This window comes from Schistocerca piceifrons, chromosome 7 (assembly GCF_021461385.2).
Source record: "Schistocerca piceifrons isolate TAMUIC-IGC-003096 chromosome 7, iqSchPice1.1, whole genome shotgun sequence".
NCBI classification, from domain to species: domain Eukaryota; kingdom Metazoa; phylum Arthropoda; class Insecta; order Orthoptera; family Acrididae; genus Schistocerca; species Schistocerca piceifrons.
Window position 1 is genome coordinate 386,420,578 of NC_060144.1, and position 22,179 is coordinate 386,442,756.

The window sequence follows — 22,179 nt, forward strand, 5'->3', positions numbered from 1 at the left end:
CTAAGAGAGATTATTCGTAGCGGTTGCAAACCTGGCTACTGACAATTGTAGATCACATAGTGCTCTTCGCAGGTAGCCCATATAAAACGAGATGACGAAAATCATGGGATAGCGATATGCAGATGCACAGACGGCGCTAGTTTCACGTATACAATTTATAAAAGGACAGTACATTGGCGGAGCTGTTATTTGTTCTCAGGTGATCCACGTGAAAACGTTTTCGACGTGGTTATGGCTACACTACGGGAATTAACAGACTTTGAAAGTAGAATCTTAGGTGGAGCTACACGCATAGGACATTCCATTTCGGAAATCGTTAGAGAATTCAATATTCCGACATCCACAGTGTCAAGACTTTACCAAGAATACCAAATTTCATGCATTACCTCTCACCAAGGACAACGCAGTGGGCGATGGCCTTCACTTAACGACGTAGAGCAGCGACGTTTGCGTAGATTTGTCAGTGCTAACAGACAAGCAACATTGCGCGAAATAACCGCAGAAATTAATGTGGAGCGTACGACGCGCGTATCTGTTAGGACAGTGCGGTGAAATTTGTCGTTAATGCGTTTTGGCAGCAGACGAACAACTCGAGTGCCTTTGCACGATACCGTTAGCAACACCTCTCCTGGGCTCGTGACCATATCGGTTGGACCCTAGACGATAGGAAAACTGTGGCCTTGTCAGATGATTCCCGATTACAGCAGGTAAGAGCTGATGGTAGGGTTCGAGTGTAGCGCATATCCCAAGACGCCATGGACCATATTGCCAATAAGGCACTGGACAAGCTGTTGGTGGCTCCATAGTAGTGTGGGCTGTATTTACATGAAATTGACTGGGCCCTCTAGCCAAGCTGAACCGATCATTGACTGGAAATGTTGATGTTCGTTTACTTGGAAACCATTTGCAGGTATTCATTGACTTCATGTTCCCAAACAACGATGGAATTTTTAAGAATGACAATGCGCTCTGTCTCCGGGCAACAATTATTCGAGATTGATCTTATGAACATTCTAAACAACTTGAGCGAATGGTTTGTCCACCAAATCAGCCTCCATCACCCCATCGAACATTTAGGGGACATAATCGAGAGGTCAGTTGGTGCACTAAATTTTTGCACCAGCAGCACTTCCGAAATTACGAATGGCTGCAAAGGAAGAATGAGAGTGGTAGAGCACTTGCCTGCAAAAGGCAAAGTCCCGAGTTCGAGTCTCGGTCTGGCACACAGTATTTGTCTGCCAAGAAGTTTCATATCAGCGAACACTCCGCTACAGAGTGAAAATCTCATTCTGGAAACAACCTCCAGGCTGTGGCTAAGCTATGTCTCCGCAATATCCTTTCTTCCAGGAGTGCTAGTTCTGCAAGGTTCGCAGGAGAGCTTCTGTGAAGTTTGGAAGGTAGGAGACGAGGTACGGGCAGAAGTGAAGCTGTGAGGACGGTGTGTGAATCGTACTTGGGTAGCTCAGTCGGTAGAGCACTTGCCTGCGAAAGGCAAAGGTCCCAACTTCTAGTCTCGGTCCGGCACACAGTTTTAATCTGCCAGGAAGTTTCATATCAGCGCACACTCCGCTGCAGAGTGAAAATCTTATTCTGGGGACCTTACACGTATCACTGACGCGCCTCCCTCAGTGCTGGTTGCTCCATGCAACTATGTATGATGCGCTGGAACGGAAAGGGAGAACAACATTTCGAGTTATCTGTTTTCCCTCGATAAAAATTGTCTTACGTAAATGGAACAAAGCTACATCCATTTCTCTAATTAGTTGTTCAGTAAAGATTGTACATTTTGTTTAAAAAATAAGAAAAAAAGATTATTTTGTTCTCCTCTCTGCAGTCTTCTCTTTTCACTCTGAGGGAACTGTCTGGTAAAAAATACCGATTACATCACATCTTGTAGTCTCACATCACAGATTGATACTGAACTGGTTTTCTTTTCGCTACTGCCCTTAGTTATTGTTATATTTTAGGAAATTAGTAAACCATCCCTTATACACTGGCGAAATTTCGGGAATACATTCGTTTAGGTAACATACTTAAGTGATTAACACTGCAAGATCACGGGATAAAGTAAGCGTGAAATAAGCCTTTGAAAATGTGAAATACTGGCAGATTAATAACCAGTATCCCGGCCAGAATGTTGAAAGCAAGCATGCACTGTGTCGTACAGATGCTGGATGTCAGTTTATGGGCTGGAGTTTCATGCCTAATGCAGTTGGTCGGTCAATGCAGGGAATGGTAATGCCGGGTGTGAATGACACTGGCGTTGTCGTCCCATATGTCCTCAATTGAAGATGGATCTGGTGATCGATATGGCCAGTGCAACATGTCGAGTATCTAGAGCGCGCTGGATTACAATGGTGGTATGTGGAAGAGCGTTCTCACGTTGGAAAACATTCCCTGGAATGCTGTTTATGAATGGCAGCACAACAGGTCGAATCATCAGACTGACGTATAAATTCAGTCAGGGTGATTGGGATAACAACGAGAGTGCTCCTGCTGACACATGAAATTGCACGCCAGACGATAGCTACAGGTGTAGGTCCAGTGTGCCTAGCATGCAGACTGGTTAAGTTGCAAGCCCTCAACTTGACGCCTTCAACACGTGGCCATCAATGACACCGAAACAGAAACAGCCTTCATCAGAAAACACAAAATACCTTCACCCTGTCCTCCAACGAGCTATAACTTGACACCAATGCAGTAAAAAATGACGATAGTTTGGGGTCATTGTAATGCACTCTACGGGGCATCTGACTAGGAGCTTTACTTGAAATAACCGATTTGCAACAGTTCTGTGTGTACTGTGGTGTGAACTGCTGCCCAAATTGCCGCACCAGATTTGATACGACGCGCTACACCCGTACGTTGGTCACGATAGTGTTTCCTCCGGGCAGAGACACGTGGCTCTCCGGAGCCCCGTCTTTCTTTGTCTGTACATTCTCGTGAACACCGTTGCCTGAAGTCATGCACAGTGGCTGCATCAAACTCAGTAAAGTGTAGATAATGACGTCGTTGTCGCCTAAAAGGCATTTTTAACTAAAACCAGCTCACCACGTTCAATCTCATAGGTAACTAATGCTCACGACCGTTACAGCGTGTATTTAAAGCAATCCTGATCTGCATCGTGGGGCTACTAACGTCACTCTTATGCGACTGGCGCGAATTTAGAACAGATATCTTTCAGATGCAGAAACACGCCTACCAGCTTTCGTTTATGCCATACAGCTCCTTCTTGGTGATTGCGATTTTCTCCTGTCAGTTTGTCTTGAAAAGTTTGCCGTGAATGAATTAGTCGTTGGTCAGTTTACATTTGGTGATTTTAGATTATACATTGCTGTATTTTAAATGTAGCTAACACTTTGAAATTGTTTTTCACACTGGAACGAGAGCCATACTTCTTTTCAGTCATGAGTAAACAAGTGATTTATATTGTAGGTTGTCCACGACTAGGTTGGTAGTAAAATCACACCTGAAGCTATTGCCACTTGTTACGCGGAGTTGCCTCACGTTTCTGTTTTTCGTCTTATGCTGATATTAGCCACAGCGTCGACTTGCATGGGTGTTTTCAGTATGGTAATACGTCTTCATCTGTACATCTCTTTCTGTGTTGCGTATCAACACGTTGTTCACGCAAGCTTGTTGAAAAAAGCCCTTTTCTATGGAATTACATACCGAAATTGTACCGGAGGGCAGATGTGACTATATTGGCATGGAGGTTGGTACCAATGGAAATGAAAGAACGAGGTAAGAACTTACAGTGAAATATGTACCATGGTTCTTGAGACGCCCGGCAAACTGGCAGGGTCGGCAGTTGTGGCCGTGCGGTTCTAGGCGCGTCAGTCTGGAACCGCGTGATCGCTACGGTCGCAGGTTCGAATCCTGCCTCGGGCATGGATGTGTGTGATCTCCTTAGGTTACTTAGGTTTAAGTAGTTCTAAGTTCTAGGGGACTGATGACCACAGATGTTAAGTCCCATAGTGCTCAGAGCCATTTGAACCATTTGAAACCGGCAGGGCAGAACAGGTAATCAGGATTGTGGAAAGGGCCAAATAAGGTTTCGGTCAGGTTCTCTCAAAATTGTAGTTTATTGTAATTTAATAACACCTTTAAACCAAAACGGCACATAGCCAAACCTTTAGAACTACGAGTTTCAAAAAGGCAATTACACTCCTGGAAATGGAAAAAAGAACACATTGACACCGGTGTGTCAGACCCACCATACTTGCTCCGGACACTGCGAGAGGGCTGTACAAGCAATGATCACACGCACGGCACAGCGGACACACCAGGAACCGCGGTGTTGGCCGTCGAATGGCGCTAGCTGCGCAGCATTTGTGCCCCGCCGCCGTCAGTGTCAGCCAGTTTGCCGTGGCATACGGAGCTCCATCGCAGTCTTTAACACTGGTAGCATGCCGCGACAGCGTGGACGTGAACCGTATGTGCAGTTGACGGACTTTGAGCGAGGGCGTATAGTGGGCATGCGGGAGGCCGGGTGAACGTACCGCCGAATTGCTCAACACGTGGGGCGTGAAGTCTCCACAGTACATCGATGTTGTCGCCAGTGGTCGGCGGAAGGTGCACGTGCCCGTCGACCTGGGACCGGACCGCAGCGACGCACGGATGCACGCCAAGACCGTAGGATCCTACGCAGTGCCGTAGGGGACCGCACCGCCATTTCCCAGCAAATTAGGGACACTGTTGCTCCTGGGGTATCGGCGAGGACCATTCGCAACCGTCTCCATGAAACTGGGCTACGGTCCCGCACACCGTTAGGCCGTCTTCCGCCCACGCCCCAACATCGTGCAGCCCGCCTCCAGTGGTGTCGCGACAGGCGTGAATGGAGGGACGAATGGAGACGTGTCGTCTTCAGCGATGAGAGTCGCTTCTGCCTTGGTGCCAATGATGGTCGTATGCGTGTTTGGCGCCGTGCAGGTGAGCGCCACAATCAGGACTGCATACGACCGAGGCACACAGGGCCAACACCCGGCATCATGGTGTGGGGAGCGATCTCCTACACTGGCCGTACACCACTGGTGATCGTCGAGGGGACACTGAATAGTGCACGGTACATCCAAACCGTCATCGAACCCATCGTTCTACCATTCCTAGACCGGCAAGGGAACTTGCTGTTCCAACAGGACAATGCACGTCCGCATGTATCCCGTGCCACCCAACGTGCTCTAGAAGGTGTAAGTCAACTACCCTGGCCAGCAAGATCTCCGGATCTGTCCCCCATTGAGCATGTTTGGGACTGGATGAAGCGTCGTCTCACGCGGTCTGCACGTCCAGCACGAACGCTGGTCCAACTGAGGCGCCAGGTGGAAATGGCATGGCAAGCCGTTCCACAGGACTACATCCAGCATCTCTACGATCGTCTCCATGGGAGAATAGCTGCCTGCATTGCTGCTAAAGGTGGATATACACTGTACTAGTGCCGACATTGTGCATGCTCTGTTGCCTGTGTCTATGTGCCTGTGGTTCTGTCAGTGTGATCATGTGATGTATCTGACCCCAGGAATGTGTCAATAAAGTTTCCCCTTCCTGGGACAATGAATTCACGGTGTTCTTATTTCAATTTCCAGGAGTGTATTTCACGGCTGAAGGCCTCCAAACAAGAAATCTTAAAAATCAACAAAATAAAAATGCAGTTAAAACAGCAAATTAAATAGTTAAAATATACATGGCATCACAGCTAGGCTGGAAAGTCTCAGGGCAAAAGTAAATACAACAAACATATGCAAGGCGCAATACAAGCGGCTCAGGGCCACAAATTTGAAAATTTTAAAATATATTACCATAATCTTTTAAGGCAAAAGGCCGCAATGTTTTTGCTTAAAGGGTAATTTCAAGAATAGGGTTTCAAGCGACTTAAAGCCCACAATTGACTTACCAAAATTCAAAAATACCTAAAGTCCACTAAAACAAGAAATTTTTAAATAATTGGCTATGATAGATTATAAACAGACAATTAAACACCGGTGAGGAGGACAACAAAGAAAACGGCACTCAGAAGCCTCCAGGGAGGTTGGTCTACCCTCGTTCACTTAGGTGAGACAAGTGGTGAGCCCAGCTACACTTGATCCGTCGGAACCCAACCAGGGGACATCCACGGACCGACAGACACAACGACTTGCTTGCCACCAATCAGTACACGAGAAGTCAAACACAAAAGGTTACGAACGTGATAAGCCACAATGAAGTATGTGTTAGCTGTCAAAACTAAACACCATGTTGGACAGCGACAACAGGTGAGGAAAGGACGCTGCCTGAAATTATGTAAGTGGCCAGGGCAGGTAACCGGAACACTAACGGCCACAAGGCAGAAAATTCCGCTGGTACACTCGAATTTGAAATACAGTAATGTAGTTAACTTCACCCAATAGGAACACTGCTTGAATTTATGTCAGTGGTGGGGGCAGGTAACCAGAAACTAATTGCCACAAGGCAGAAAATTCCGCTGGTGCACTCTAATTGAAGTCAACCAATATGGTTAATTGCACCGCATTGCGGCAAAATTTCAGCAATAGAAACACTCGGTGTTGCTCAGAGGAAAACCTCCCCAACAGCGAACGACCGAAACGAACTACATAACATGAATGGACGTGGCTTGGGTAGTTGAAACCACTACTCAACTTTGATGTCCTGGGTTGGTGAACCACGAAGCTCGTAGCGATCGGACAGCTCCACACACGCTCCGACACTGCGCAGGGACCGCCAGCGGACCCAGCCGACTGCACCGCGCGGAGATAACTTCCCTGGTCCGCAGCAACCGACCGTCTCCTCTCAGAATGCCGACAACATCTAAAATAGTCGTCAGTGGAAATAACGCCAACTACAGACACAACCTGACAAACACTTGCACGAAGACCTGAACGATACCCAACAGTAACTAAGCACGCACAAAGACAAATCGGGAGTCGATACGCACACACACGCACGCACACACACACACACACACACACACACACACACAGCCGACTCATGAACGATCGGCGAGCCAAAACGCGTCGTCCGGTAGGACGACCGACCGAGATCCACCAAGACCATGGCCCGGCTCAAGTGATGCGTAGCGGCAATGGTCAGGCGAGCCAGGTCGACAAAGACCTCACTGCTGTTCTAAGGCGACTGCACTAGTGCCGCATTGCAACTCCCCGATAGGCTGTTCCGGACTGTACCCCAGACGCGTTACAACTGACTAGCACACCGAACTTGCGACCGGAACTGCCTACGACAGATAACGACCGGGAAGTAATAGCAGTTGAGCAAAGATGCTAGAGAGGATATATCAATATACGCTGCTCACGGTCGAGCAAAGCAGCAACTCAGTGATAGTAGTAATTTGAATTAACGTAATGGGGTGGAAGTACGTTAAAAACAGGGTGTAAAATAGATGATGGCGGGAACACGAGCCACACACGGCTCAATTCTCAATTTCTTATCTTCATTGTTGCACTTTCTAATACAGATAAAAAAGTCTATGGTTTTGGTCTGATATATTCTACAGTAGCTTCATTCGAAGCTGAGGAGACAACATTGAAGGCTCTGAAAACAATTTCAGGTGTAAAAACGGAGCAAGCCCCGGTTTCAGTACATTTAAACATTCAGGTTCGAATGAAATTTTTGTACAACTGCTTTGACGAAAAGACGAGGCTACAGTTCAGGTTTAATCGCAGGATGTCATGACGGTGTAAAACTGATTATAAGGTTCCACAGTAAAACCCTAGTGAATATGACTCAGAAAGGCGCACAGGTTTCCCCCTATCGCTGGGGTACTTCATGTGGACCAGACAGCCATGAATTATTTAAATGGTGTTACTTATCGCTCTTTTATTGCAAGTAAGCAACCTCAGTGTAAGATCAAAAATTTATTCATGGTGTAGTTTGCTACAGGACAGACCCAAATGATGTGAGGGAAGTGAGACTGCAGTGCGATGAGCAGATGGTGTAACGAGTCAACATTGCCCCACACAAGCATTTGTCAACCAGCAGTTACTTCACACTTGTTGCTGATAGCAGTGGCCAAGGGAGACGTTGTGAACCTTAATTATATTCTTGTGATTTACTAAAAAATGCTCTACACAGCTACTTACAACAATATGAAAATGGCAGTTGCAGCACAATGAGCAGCATCTGTCGATGGTGCTACTTTACGTACCACTTGTTAGTCAGTTTGAATGAAATTATAGAAAATGTAGCATTGGATAATCTAAATCTGTCTACTTCAATTGAATAATAATTGCTCCTTCTGACATGAGAAAGTAGTTATCAGCATCTTCCACAATCGAACAGCTTGTGACTCCTCTAAGGCAGGGATTCCCAATGAGGCGCAAGGGGGGGGGGGGGGCGGGGAAGCCCCCTTGCCAGCGTGATGGATTTATTGGGCGGTGAGAGATTTATTGGGGGATACACTCTTTCACTGAAGTGCGGATTGCAGATTATTGTCAAACAAAGTTTTTCAAAAGGAGCAAAAAAATGGCTCTGAGCACTATGGGACTTAACATCTATGGTCATCAGTCCCCTAGAACTTAGAACTAATTAAACCTAACTAACCTAAGGACAGCACACAACAGCCAGTCACCACGAGGCAGAGAAAATCTCTGACCCCGCCGGGAATCGAACCCGGGAAAAAGGAGCAAAAAAATTAATAAGTAAGTAAACAAAATAAATAAACATAGGGAGGCGTGAGATATTCTGGAACAGCAAAGGAGCTATCCAGGTAGAAAAGTCTAGCAACTACTGTTATAAGGTACACCAGGAAAGGCATTACTGGTACAGCAGCAAGTCTGCGTGCAAAAAGTGAAGGATGCTGAAACTTCCCATCACAATAGCAAATGAAGTTATGCTAGACACAAGCCGCTTTTGCTACGGCTGCAGAAGTTTCGAGGAAACTTGCTGGTAGATTAAAACTGTGTGTAGCAGCGGGAATATAATCTGAGACCTTTGCCGTTTGCAAGCATGGCTCTACCGACTAGTGCTCTACGTATCGAGCACGACTAACGTCCTGCCCTAACAGCTTCATTTCCGCCAGTACCTCATCTCCTACCTTCCAAATTTCACTGAAGTTCTCTTTTATCTGAGACTACCAAAATATCTGCAATCGGTCATGTAGATCTACATCTACGTGGATACTCTGCAAATTACATTTAAGTGCCTGGCAAAGGGTTCATAGAACCACCTTCACAATTCTCTATTATTCCAATCTCGTATAGCGCGCGGAAAGAACGAGCTCTGATTCCTTTATATTACCGTGGTGATCGTTTCTCCCAATATGGGTCGGTGTCAACAAAATATTTTCGCATTCGGAGGAGAAAGTTGATGATTGGAATTTCGTGAGAAGATTCCGTCGCCAAGAAAAACGCCTTTGTTTTAATGACGTCCAGCACTCTCTCCCATATTTCGCGATAATACAAAACGTGCTGCCCTTCTTTGAACTTTTTCGATGTACAGTACTCCGTCAGTCCTATCAGGCAAGGATCCCACACCGTGCAGCAGTATTCTAAAAGAGGACAGACAAGCGTAGTGTAGGCAGTCTCCTTAGTAGATCTGTTACATTTTCCAAGCGTCCTGCCAATAAAACACCGTCTTTGGTTAGCCTTCCCCACAACATTTTCTGTGTGTTCCTTCCAATTTAAGTTGTTCGTAATTGTAATTACTAGATTTAGTTGAATTTACGGCCTTTAGATTTGACTGATTTATCGTGTAATTGAAGTTTAACGGATTCCTTTTAGCACTCATGTGGATGACCCCACACTTTTCATTATTTAGGATCAACTGCCATTTCTCGCACCTTACAGGTACCTTTTCGAAATCCTTTTGCAGTTTGTTTTGATCTTCTGATGACTTTATTAGTCGGTAAACGACAGTTTCACCTGCAAACAACCTAAGACAGCTGCTCAGATTGTCTCCCAAATCGTTTATACAGATAAGGAACAGCAAAGGGCCTATAGCACCACCTTGGAGAACGCCAGAAATCACCTCTGTTTTACTCGATAACCTTCCCTCAATTACAACACATAACTGAGACGATATTCCACAAGCACGCAATTTCACTATAAGCCGCTTGTGTGGTACAGTGACAAAAGCCTTCTGAAAATCCAGAAATACGGAATCTATCTGAAATCCCTGGTCAATAGCATTCAACACTTCAAGCGAATAAAGAACTAGTTGTGTTTCACAAGAATGATGTTATCTAAATCCATATTGACTGTGTGTCAATAGACTGTTTCCTTCGAGGTAATTCATAATGTTCGAACACAATGTATGTTCCATAATCCTGCTGCATATCGACGTTAATGATATGGGACTGTAATTAAGTGGATTACTCCTACTACCTTCCTTGATACACTGCAGCGTATTTTTAACAGAAATTACCACTGTCCATCAACTTTTGATATCCGTGAATGTATAAGCAGTGAACAGAAATTATAAGAATCGCAGATACTGGGAATACAGTTGAAATTGTTTAGTAGTGTTATATGCAATGCAAAATGGAGACAATAAAAAATTTAGACAGAATGCCGGAAGCACCAGTGCTGTAATTATGTAATTATGCAGCATGATGGGCGTAGTGTCAGGACTCGTAATATATATAACTTGTCTTTAGAATGTTTGCACTCCGTCTTCGGGCCACGAGTGGTCTACCGGGACCATCCGACCGCCGCGTCATCCTCAGTGGAGGATGCGGATAGGAGGGGCGTGGGATCAGCACACCGCTCTCCCGGTCGTTATGATGGTGTTCTTGACCGAAGCCGCTACTATTCGGTCGAGTAGCTCCTCAATTGGCATCACGAGGCTAAGTGCACCCCGGAAAACGGCAACAGCGCATGGCGGCCTGAATGGTCACCCATCGAAGTGCCGACCACGCCCGACAGTGCTTAACTTCGGTGATCTCACGGGAACCGATGTAGCCACTGCGGCAAGGCTGTTGCCTCTTTAGAATGTTTAAAGGATGAAATTCATTGAGCGTTATGTCGCTATGGGAATGTCGTATGGAGGATTGGAAGTAAGTCATTTGGTCAGATGAGTCTTGTTTCACACTTTTTCCAGCTTCTGGCCGAATTTACGTTCCAAGAGTGGACCATGGGGGAGCGGGGGACGGAAGGTGATGATTCGGGCTGCCATATCGCGGAATTCCATGGGTGCCGTGGTTACTCCGCCAGGTCGCATTACTGCCAGGAATTATGTGACCTTTTTTGCTGATCACGTCCAATGCAATGTTTTTTCCGCAATAGTGGTGATGCTGTGTTCCAAGACGACAGGGCCCCTGTTTACACAACTCACGTCGTCCAAGATTGATTTTCTAAGCACGAGGATGAGTTATCGGATCTCCTCCGCCAAAGGTTCGCGCGGCTGCCCCCGTCGGAGGTTCGACTCCTCCCTCGGGCATGGGTGTGTGTGTTGTCCTTAGTGTAAGTTAGTTTAAGTTAGATTACGTAGTGTGTAAGTCCAGGGACCGGTGACCTCAGCAATTTGGTCCCATAGTCCTTACCACAAATTTCCAAAATTTTTCCTACGCCAACCCCTGTCACCAAGCCGCAGTACTGTTGAGCCTTTGTGATATACTTTGGGCAGAAAGGAGATAGTTCTCCACCTCCATCATCGTTACCACTACTTTGCAGCAAGGATGGTGTAAGATTCCCTTGAAAACCATACAGAGCCCGTATTCATCCACTCCGAGACGACTAGAAGCTGTATTGAACGTTTCCTACACCGTATTAATCATGGTAATGTATTGTATTTTCGGCATTTCCAAATTTTTGCCCACACTCTCTATAGTACTGTTAGACGGTTTCAACTATAAAGAGTTATCATTATAAACATCCAGTACCTTGTTACGAAACTAACGCATGAATTCGTCATCAGAAACGCATTGTGGTCATTTAATAGGCAAGTAACAAATGCAGTCACGATATTTGTGAATAAAAGAGCATTTTAAATGGTCCGCATGCTACAATTTGGCAAAGTCATTAAAGATGTCTCACAAGGTAACATCACCAACTGGACATCTTATTTTAGGGAGAAAAAAGAACACTTCCAGGATGTCAACCCCAGCAATCGACTCCGTAGGAAAGTTGGGGCCATAGTACTGATAGTACGCAGTTATGACCTAATGAAAGTACAGCAATTAAACATAGGGCGCACTGTTTGTCACTCGCTCTGTTCCACTGTAGCCTCTGGATGCCCGAGCGCCATACAGCGGAATGACAATCATAGCCCAACTACTCGCGGAATATTGAGCGTGACGCGTTCTGAAACCTTATTCCAAAGCAGTTTCTACGCGAAAAACAGTACATAATATAAGTGCGTAATATGTCAACCTCATGCACATACAGTAGTAGAAATAAGTATAAAATCATGGATATTTGCAGGAAAATTAACATCGTCGGTTGGAATAGTTGTGTACAGTGTATATGGAATAGTTTAGAATCAAGTATATCGACAATGCAGTCTAATGGTATCGCATTTGATGTCGGTAGTCCAATATACAACAAGACATCAACGATTCAGTTGGTAGAGGGCGAAACTCGGCATAAAGTCAGTCGGCTCCGTGCGGTGTTAGGGTGTGCTTACGTTCCTTTATTGCAGATAGGAAAGAGTCATTGACAGTGGATGTTGCGTACATAAAACACGATTGTGACCATGTCACGCGGAAAACAATTATCACGTGATGAAAAAGCAAAAACTGGTACTTACTGGGAAATAGCACACTCTAATCGTGAAATCGCAAAGAAGTTGAACCGTTCAAGTACAGTGATTGATAATTTCGTTAGATTGGGGGCACGATGTGGACACAACGTAAAATATAGGCAAAGCAGGAAATTATCTGAGGCACAGAAAGGATTACTTTTGCGCAAAGCAAGGGCCGCAAATCGTTATTCTTCTCAACTTGTCGCTGATTTACAATTGTCAGTAACTGCCTGACGTGTACGACAGATTTTGTCACATGACTGCAGAAAATTGCGTCAACATCCAAACATAAACAGGCTGGACTGGAATTTGCCGAAAAACACATGTCACGGACTTCAGAATGGGATAAAGTGATCTTCGGTTATAAAAAGGTTAATTTAGATGGGCACGATTGATTTCAGTGTTATTAGCATGCTCAGAGAACAGGTAAGAATGAGCAGAAATTTTGATGGTGGAAGTGTTATGATTTTTCCAGACTTCTGCGCTAAACGTAAATCAACGTATTGCTCGGCTGAACATTAGAATGAACTCTAACAGGTACACTGAGGTGATAGAAACAGAACTGATTACAATGTATAAGGACCTAGGGGACGAAAGTCTAATGTTCAAAAAGACAATGCACCTGTGTCTGGTTTTGTTAGAACCAAATTGTGGTTTGGAGGTTAAAATATCGATGCCTTGCCATGGCCTGCATGTAGCCCGGATTTGAACCCCATGGAAAACCTTTGTGGAATACTTGCAAAGCGTGTTTGTCGCAATGGAAGGCAACTTGAGGCCGTATGTGAGCTGAAAAGAGCAATACGAGAAGAATGGCGGACAATTTCACTGGAAGAACTACAAACCCCAACAAAATCAATGCCGAAGAGAATTTTTGGAGAAATTAGGAAGAACGGAGTTTGGACAAAGTACTAATAACACAACAGGACAGGGAGTGCCTTTATACTAGTTTCCATCCAGGAAATGCAAATGCCTTATTTTTTTGCTTTGTTATGAAAGAAACTTTGTAATTTCGTCATGACTGTTTATATGTTATATGTGTCTAGTGCTTCCATAGTAAATTCGATACACGTATGCTTCCGACATTGCGTTATTACGTTCGTGGAACCCTGCCTTTTTACTGATTTCCACTACTGTATACCTTCACTATCATTTTAACGACATTCTCATATTGATATTTTGTAGTTATATATACGCCTCAAAACCACAATTAATAAAGAAAGTAAGTGAAGAATAATTAAGAACATAATAATTTTGGATTTATAGCTTAATAACGACAAGCACATTGAAGGACAGCGCATCCTTTGCAAATGTACACTCAAGCTCATAAATTAAGGATAATGCTGATACATAGTGGAACAACGCTCTGGTGGGTGGTTTGCGGGTTTAAATCACGGTGGCGCTAGCAGCAGTCCACATACGCAGAGGTGTGTTGGCGCATGTCACAGTACGGTGCAGCGAGTAAGTGTGCGGACGTTTTCAGACGTGCTAATGGTGACTGTGTGTTGAAAATGGCTCAAAGAACCCATATTGATGACGTTATGAGGGGTAGAATACTAGGCGACTGGAGGCTGGTCAGACACAGCAGGTCGTAGCACGGGCCCACCGTGTGCCAAAAAGTGTCATCTCAAGATTATGGTAATGATTCCAGCAGACAGGAAACGTGTCCAGGCGCTACAGTACGGGACGTCCACAGTGTACAACACCACAAGAAGACCGATATCTCACCATCAGTGCCCGCAGACGGCCACGGAATACTGGAGGTAGCCTTGCTCGGGACCTTACCGCAGCCACGGAACAGTTGTCTCCAGACACATAGTCTACAGACGACTGAACAGACGTAGTTTATTCACCCGGAGACCTGCAAGGTGCATTCCACTGACCCCTGGTCACAGGAGGGCCCGTAAAGCCTGGTGTCAAGATAACAGTACATGGTAATTGGAACAGTGGTCCCAGGTTATGTTCACGGACAAGTCCAGGTATAGTCTGAACAGAGATTCTCACCGGGGTTTCATCTGGCGTGAACCAGGAACCAGAGACCAACCCCTTAATGTCCTTGAAAGGGACCTGTATGGAAGTCGTAGTTAGATGGTGTGGGTGGGATTATGATTGATGCACGTACACCCCTGCATGTCTTTGACAGCGGAACTGTAACAGGTCAGGTGTATCGGGACGTCATTTTGCACCAGTATGTCCGCCTTTTCATGGGTGCAGTGCGTCCCACCTTCCTCCTGATGTGTGATAACGCACGGCCCCACCGAGCTGCCATCGTGGAGGAGTACCTTGAAAGAGAAGATATCAGGCGAATGGAGTGGCCTGCCTGTCCTCCAGACCTAAACCCCATCGAGCACGACTGGGATGCTCTCGGTCGACGTATCGCTGCACGTCTTCAAACCCGTAGGATACTTCAGGAGCTCCGACAGGCACTGGTGCAAGAATGGGAGGCCATACCCCAGCAGCTACTCGACCACCTAATCCAGAGTATGCCAACCCGTTGTGCGGCCTGTGTATGTGTGCATGGTGATCATATCCCATATTGATGTCGGGATACATGCACAGGAAGCAGTGGCGTTTTGTAGCACATGTGTTTCGGGACGGTTTTCTCAACTACCACCAATACCGTGGACTTACAGATTTGTGCCGTGTGTGTTTCCTATATGCCTACGCTATTAGTGCTAGTTCTGTATAGTGCTAGTTCTGTATAGTGCTAGTTCTGTATAGTGCCACGTTGTGTGGCACCACATTCTGCAATTATCCTTAATTTATGAGCATGAGTGTACTTCAACAGGGCCAGCATTGAAATCCAAAAAAAATAAGGCCAACAGCGATAGCTGAAATAGCGATAACTGAATAACGCTACGCTACTTCTTAACGGCACCCCAATTCATTTCATTCATTAATGCTGCATTTGGTTACTGCAACATAAAAATATCCGAAGCAAAAAGATGTCTGGCATCAGCTACAGCTTAGTAACTGCGCTTTTGGACACAACGATCAAAGCATGTTACGAATATGAAAACAGTATTTCACAAACCTGTCACTCACTCCATTGTACAGTACTTATCGCACGCGCATTAAGTGGCTGCAGTGGAGCGGTGCGAGTGACAAACAATTGGTATGCGCGACTGCTGAAAATTTGCTTGGCATGATTCAGTTGTAAATCCAAAATTATCAGGTTCTTAATTATTCTTCACTTACTTTCGTTTATTAACTGCGTGCTATGAGAATTATGATCCAAATTTTCGAGTGGTATCGATTCGTAGGGCTGGAATCTAGAGATTGTGCTCTTTTCTCCTTAAAATATTAGGTCGAGTCGGTGACGTTTCCCTGTCAGTGAGAGCGGGTGACGATGGGACGCGCAGGCTGCATAGCAACGTTCGACGCGACCACAGAGTATGTATATGCATGGAGTGAGCGTAGCCTATTCCGGATGTTCTCAACATCGAACGGGTCTGGTGGTGTTATTCTGGGACGCCGCTGCTTTTTTTTTTCTTTTTTTTTTTTGGTGGGGCTTAAGAGCGCTCAACTACTGAGGTCATTAGCGCCCAGTCACTGTTGTTAGCGCACATGGAATCTAGTAAAACTCAAGGGGAGGGGGGAACACCAGAAAGACCTGACAAAGATGCAGATAAAATAAGTAAAAAGGTTAGATGTCTTTGGACAAGCCAGTCAAAGTTATAAAACGCAGAACACGAGCAGCTGTTCGAGCGTCATCAGCTAAAATACCCGGTAAAGTAGATGGCAGGGACAGGACAACACGAGATTGACTAAAGCGGGGACACGACAATAAAACATGGCGCACTGTTAATGCTTGACCACAAAGGCACTGTGGGGCTGGGTCACCGGAGAGCAGGTAGCGGTGGCTAAACCGGCAATGCCCAATCCGCAACCTGGTCAGAAGGACCTCCTCTCGCCGAGATGGTCGGGAGGAGGTTGTCCAAGCAGTTAGGAGCGGTTTTACTGCCCGGAGCTTGTTTCCTTGGAGGGATGACCAAGCATCCCACCACAACGACACAAGTCTCTTACAAACATCCTCACGAACGTCAGATGACGGGACACAATGGGAGGCTGGCCGAGGCAGGAGGACTGCAGTCTTGGCTGCAGCATCCGCAGCCTCATTCCCAGGCACTCCTACATGTCCGGGAACCCACAGAAAGTTGACAGGAGAACCATTATCAGCGAAAGAATGGAGGGACTGCTGTATCCGTTGAACCAAGGGATGGACCGGATAGGGAGCTCCAAGGCTTTGAAGAGCACTGAGTGAGTCACAGCAGAGTACATACGATGAATGGCGGTGGCGGCGGGCATACTGAACAGCCTGATGGAGAGCAAAAAGCTCGGCCGTAAAGCTGGAACATTGGTCGAGGAGCCGGTATTTAAAGGTGGCGGCCCCGACGACAAAGGCACAGCCGACACCATCGTCAGTTTTGGAGCCATCGGTGTAAATAAAGGTGTGACCGGCAAGTCGAGCACGAAGTTCGACAAACCGTGAGCAATACACTGCAGCCGGAGTACCCTCCTTCGGGAGTGAGCTGAACCGGAGCCTGGAGCCAAGGTGGTGTCGGGCTCTCACCCTCTCTGAAGGTGGTAGGGAGGGCAAAATCCAATTATCGAAGCAGGCGACGGAAGCGGACTCCGGGGGGCAGCAGGGCAGACACATACAACCCGTACTGACGGTCGAGAGAATCGGCGAAGAAGGACTGGTAAGAGGGGTGGTCGGGCATAGACAACAGCCGGCAGGCATACCGACAAAGCAGTACGTCGCGCCGGTAGGTCAATGGTAATTCGGCAGCTTCAGCATAAAGACTCTCGACAGCACTAGTGTAGAAGGCTCCGGTCGCAAGACGTAACCCCCGATGGTGGATGGAGTTGAGACGGTGTAAGAGGGATGGCCGAGCAGACGAGTAGACGAAGCTCCCATAATCCAGCTTCAATCGGACTATGGACCGATACAAGCGAAGCAGGACAGTGCGATCCGCTCCCCAAGATGAACCACTAAGAACTCTGAGGACATTAAGGGAACGTGTACAACGGGCCGCCAAATAAGAGACATGCGGAGACCAACACAGTTTCCTGTCCTACGTGAGCCCTAGAAACTTAGTTGTTTCCACGAATGGGAGAACAACGGGACCGAGATGTAAGGATGGCGGAAGGAACGCTTTATATCGTCAAAAGTTGATACAAACCGTACGCCACTGCTTGTATGTAATTTGTGGAAGTAGCGAAACTTGAATATTATTCGCATTCGACTTGTTTTATGTGCGTTTCTGCACGTTTGATTTTTAGTAACAGCTATGGTGCTGTATTGACGTTGTTACGGACTTAATGAGAAGTATGTGAAAGCAGAATCAATAACTTTTCATGGTTATGTCTTGTATTATAGAGATAATTTTTGCGATTTTATGGCCACGTGTTTACGAGACGAGTGTTACATAAATTTGGAAGTATAAGCGAACTGGCAGTCAGTGCGTACATATTGCTGCTATGTTCATAGGCAGATAAAATTTGTGCTTGACAGTCGGATTGTTGTTGTTGTTGTGGTCTTCAGTCCTGAGACTGGTTTGATGCAGCTCTCCATGCTACTCTATCCTGTGCAAGCTTCTTCATCTCCCAGTACTTACTGCAACCTACATCCTTCTGAATCTGCTTAGTGTATTCATCTCTTGGTCTCCCACTACGATTTTTACCCTCCACGCTGCCCTCCAATGCTAAATTTGTGATCCCTTGATGCCTCAAAACATGTCCTACCAACCGATCCCTTCTTCTAGTCAAGTTGTGCCACAAACTTCTCTTCTCCCCAATCCTATTCAATACCTCCTCATTAGTTACGTGATCTACCCATCTAATCTTCAGCATTCTTCTGTAGCACCACATTTCGAAAGCTTCTATTCTCTTCTTCTCCAAACTAGTTATCGTCCATGTTTCACTTCCATAGATGGCTACACTCCATACAAATACTTTCAAAAACGACTTCCTGACACTTAAATCTATACTCGATGTTAACAAATTTCTCTTCTTCAGAAACGATTTCCTTGCCATTGCCAGTCTACATTTTATATCCTCTCTACTTCGACCATCATCAGTTATTTTACTCCCTAAATAGCAAAACTCCTTTACTACTTTAAGTGTCTCACTTCCTAATCTAATTCCCTCAGGATCACCCGATTTAATTTGACTACATTCCATTATCCTCGTTTTGCTTTTGTTGATGTTCATCTTATATCCTCCTTTCAAGACACTGTCCATTCCGTTCAACTGCTCTTCCAAGTCCTTTGCTGTCTCTGACAGAATTACAATGTCATCGGCGTACCTCAAAGTTTTTACTTCTTCTCCATGAATTTTAATACCTACTCCGAATTTTTCTTTTGTTTCCTTTACTGCTTGCTCAATGTACAGATTGAATAACATCGGGGAGAGGCTACAACCCTGTCTCACTCCTTTCCCAACCACTGCTTCCCTTTCATGCCCCTCGACTCTTATAACTGCCATTTGGTTTCTGTACAAATTGTAAATAGCCTTTCGCTCCCTGTATTTTACCCCTGCCACCTTGAGAATTTGAAAGAGAGTATTCCAGTTAACATTGTCAAAAGCTTTCTCTAAGTCTACAAATGCTACAGTCGGATTATTTAATCCAATTTCTCGCCGTGCGGGATTCGCCGAGCGGTCTAGGGCGGTGCAGTCATGGACTGTGCGGCTGGTCCCGGCGGAGGCTCCAGTCCTCACTCGGGCATGGGTGTGCGTGTTTGTCCTTAAGATAAATTAGGTTAAGTAGTGTGTAAGCTTCGGGACTGATGACCTTAGCTGTTAAGTCCCATAAGATTTCACCCATATTTGAACATTTTTTTTCCAATTTCTCAGACTCCTGTATGTGTCTGAGTATTCCTGCGCGAGACAATTTCTTATTCAGTGTCATTGTAACTCGATTAATTAGAATGAATTCGACAACATGAATCAGTGCAATAGAAAACCCCAAAAAAAGAATATTGTTGGCTGTCACTTCTTTTGTTTCTCCAACATTCGAGCATTGATGTTGTATTTTTTAATGTGTGTACTGTATGGTTTCACATCTCTGACGATGTAGCGAAAAAATGGTAATGGTGTAGATATTTTACTTGTCTGTAAAAAGTAGAAGGATGATAATAATGAACAAGCAGATGGTGCAAACCGCTTACCGTATTTGCTATAACAGTTTCATAGTTCCAAATGCATTATTTTTTGGTGACACTTCCACGCAGTCTACAAAATGGCTCTGAGCACTATGGGACTTAACTTCTGAGGTCAGCAGTCCCCTAGAACTTAGAACTACTTAAACCTAACTAGTCTAAGGATATCACACACATCCATGCCCGAGGCAGGATTCGAACCTGTTACCGTAGCGGTCGTGCGGTTCCAGACTGAAGAGCCTAGAACCGCTCGGCCACACCGGCCGGCACACGCAGTCTACAGAATCATTGTAAAGTAGTTAGCTGGAACAGAGATTCGGCAATATGAACAAGTGCGATAGAAAACTTACGAAAAATGTTGGCTGCCATTTCTTGTTGCGTTGCCGAAAAAACGTAAATCAAGTGAATCCTGCTATCAAACTGTTAAGATGTCTGTAAAACGCATATACAAAGTTTTACGACAATTCTGAAGGATCCCGGGGAAACTGACTGTAAGGGAATTCGTCACAAGGCATTCGTGCGACCCGTAACAGAATATTGCTATACGGGGTAAAATGCCCCGTCAAAAAATCACATGAGTTGAGTGCAGGAGATGTTGTAGACAGAATTCTCCATAGATATTCATCCTCTATGGAGGTGCCACGTGCTGCCTGTGTCCCCACGATAGTGTGGTGTCTCTGCTTGCCGGTGTCAGTGCCGCTGTCCACCCAGAACGGAGGGCAGGTCTGCTGAGAGACGAGGCAACCCAGGGCCACGGGCGGCGCAGGGGGCCGCGTCGAATGAGATGGGCTGGGCAGGACCAGCAAAGCCCGTGGGACTGTTGAGCGGCGGGTCACACTGCACTTCTCTGATTTAAACCTCGCTGCATGTAGAGCGGCAACCACTGCGCTGTCTCGCTAGGCTTGCCTTCCAGTGAGTGACGTTACTGATCTGCAGACAGGTACCAGCCACAGTTTGTTGCTACTGTACACGGAGGTGATAAAAGTAATGTGGTATTTCCCAAAATAGTGTCCGTCCTCCTTTACCTCAGCGTAGCGCAGCAGCTCGACGTGGCAGGGACACAACAAGTCGTTGGAAAGTCGCCTCTAGAAATACTGAGCCATGCTGTCCCCACAGCCGTCCATAATTGCAAAAGTGTTGCCGGTGGAGGATATTGTGCACGGACTGACCTCTCGATTATGTCTCATAAACGTTCGATGGGATTCAAGCCGAGCATTCTAGGTGCCCAAATCATTCGCTCGAATTTTCCAGAATGTTTTTCAAACCAACTGCGAACAGTTGTGGCCTGGTGACGTGGCACATTGTGATCTCTGCTGGCCATTAAAATTGCTACACCAAGAAGAAATGCAGATGATAAATGGGTATTCATTGGACAAATATATTATACTAGAACTGACATGTGATTACATTTTTACTCAATTTGGGTGCATAGATCCTGAGAAATCAGTACCCAGAACAACCACCTCTGGCCGTAATAACGGCCTTGATACGCCTGGGCATTCAGTCAAACAGAGTTTGGATGGCGTGTACAGGTACAGCTGCCCATGCAGCTTTAACAAGACACCACAGTTCATCAAGAGTAGTGACTGGCGTATTGTGAAGAGCCAGTTGCTCGGCCAACATTGACCAGACGTTTTCAGTTGATGAGAGATCTGGAGAATGTGGTGGCCAGGGCAGCAGTCGGACATTTTCTGTATCCAGAAAGGCCCGTGCAGGACCTGCAACATGCGGTCGTGCATTATCCTGTTGAAATGTAGGGTTTCGCAGGGATCGAATGAAGGGTAGAGCCACGGGTCGTAACACACCTGAAATGTCCACTGTTCAAAGTGCCGTCAATGCGAACAAGAGGTGACCGAGACGTGTAACCAATGGCCCCCCATACCATCACGCCGGGTGATACGCCAGTATGGCGATCACGAATATACGCTTCCAATGTGCGTTCACGGCGATGTTCCCAAACACTGATGCGACCATCATGATGCTGTAAACAGAACCTGGATTCATCCGAAAAAAAAAAAAAAACGTTTTGCCATTCGTGCACCCAGGTTCGTCGTTCAGTACACCATCGCAGGCGGTCCTGTCAGTGATGCAGCGTCAAGGGTAACCGCAGCCATGGTCTCCGAGCTGATAGTCTATGCTGCTGCAAACGTCGTCGAACTGTTCGTGCAGATGGTTGTTGTCTTGCAAGCGTCCCCATCTGTTGACTCAGGGATCGAGAAGTGGCTGCACGATCCGTTAGAACCATGAGGATAAGAAGCCTGTCATCTCGACTGCTAGTGATACGAGGGCGTTTGGATCCAGCACGGCGTTTCGTATTACCCTCCTGAACCCA

General features: G+C 46.0%; 1 protein-coding gene and 1 pseudogene across 1 annotated transcript in view; one reads left to right on the top strand and one right to left on the bottom strand.

Moving 5' to 3' along the window:
* The window catches only part of LOC124805719 (bumetanide-sensitive sodium-(potassium)-chloride cotransporter-like), a 621,615-nt gene that overhangs the window by 157,696 nt on the left and 441,740 nt on the right, over positions 1-22,179 (top strand). The window lies entirely within an intron of this gene.
* LOC124709452 lies at positions 10,812-10,929 on the bottom strand (annotated as a pseudogene).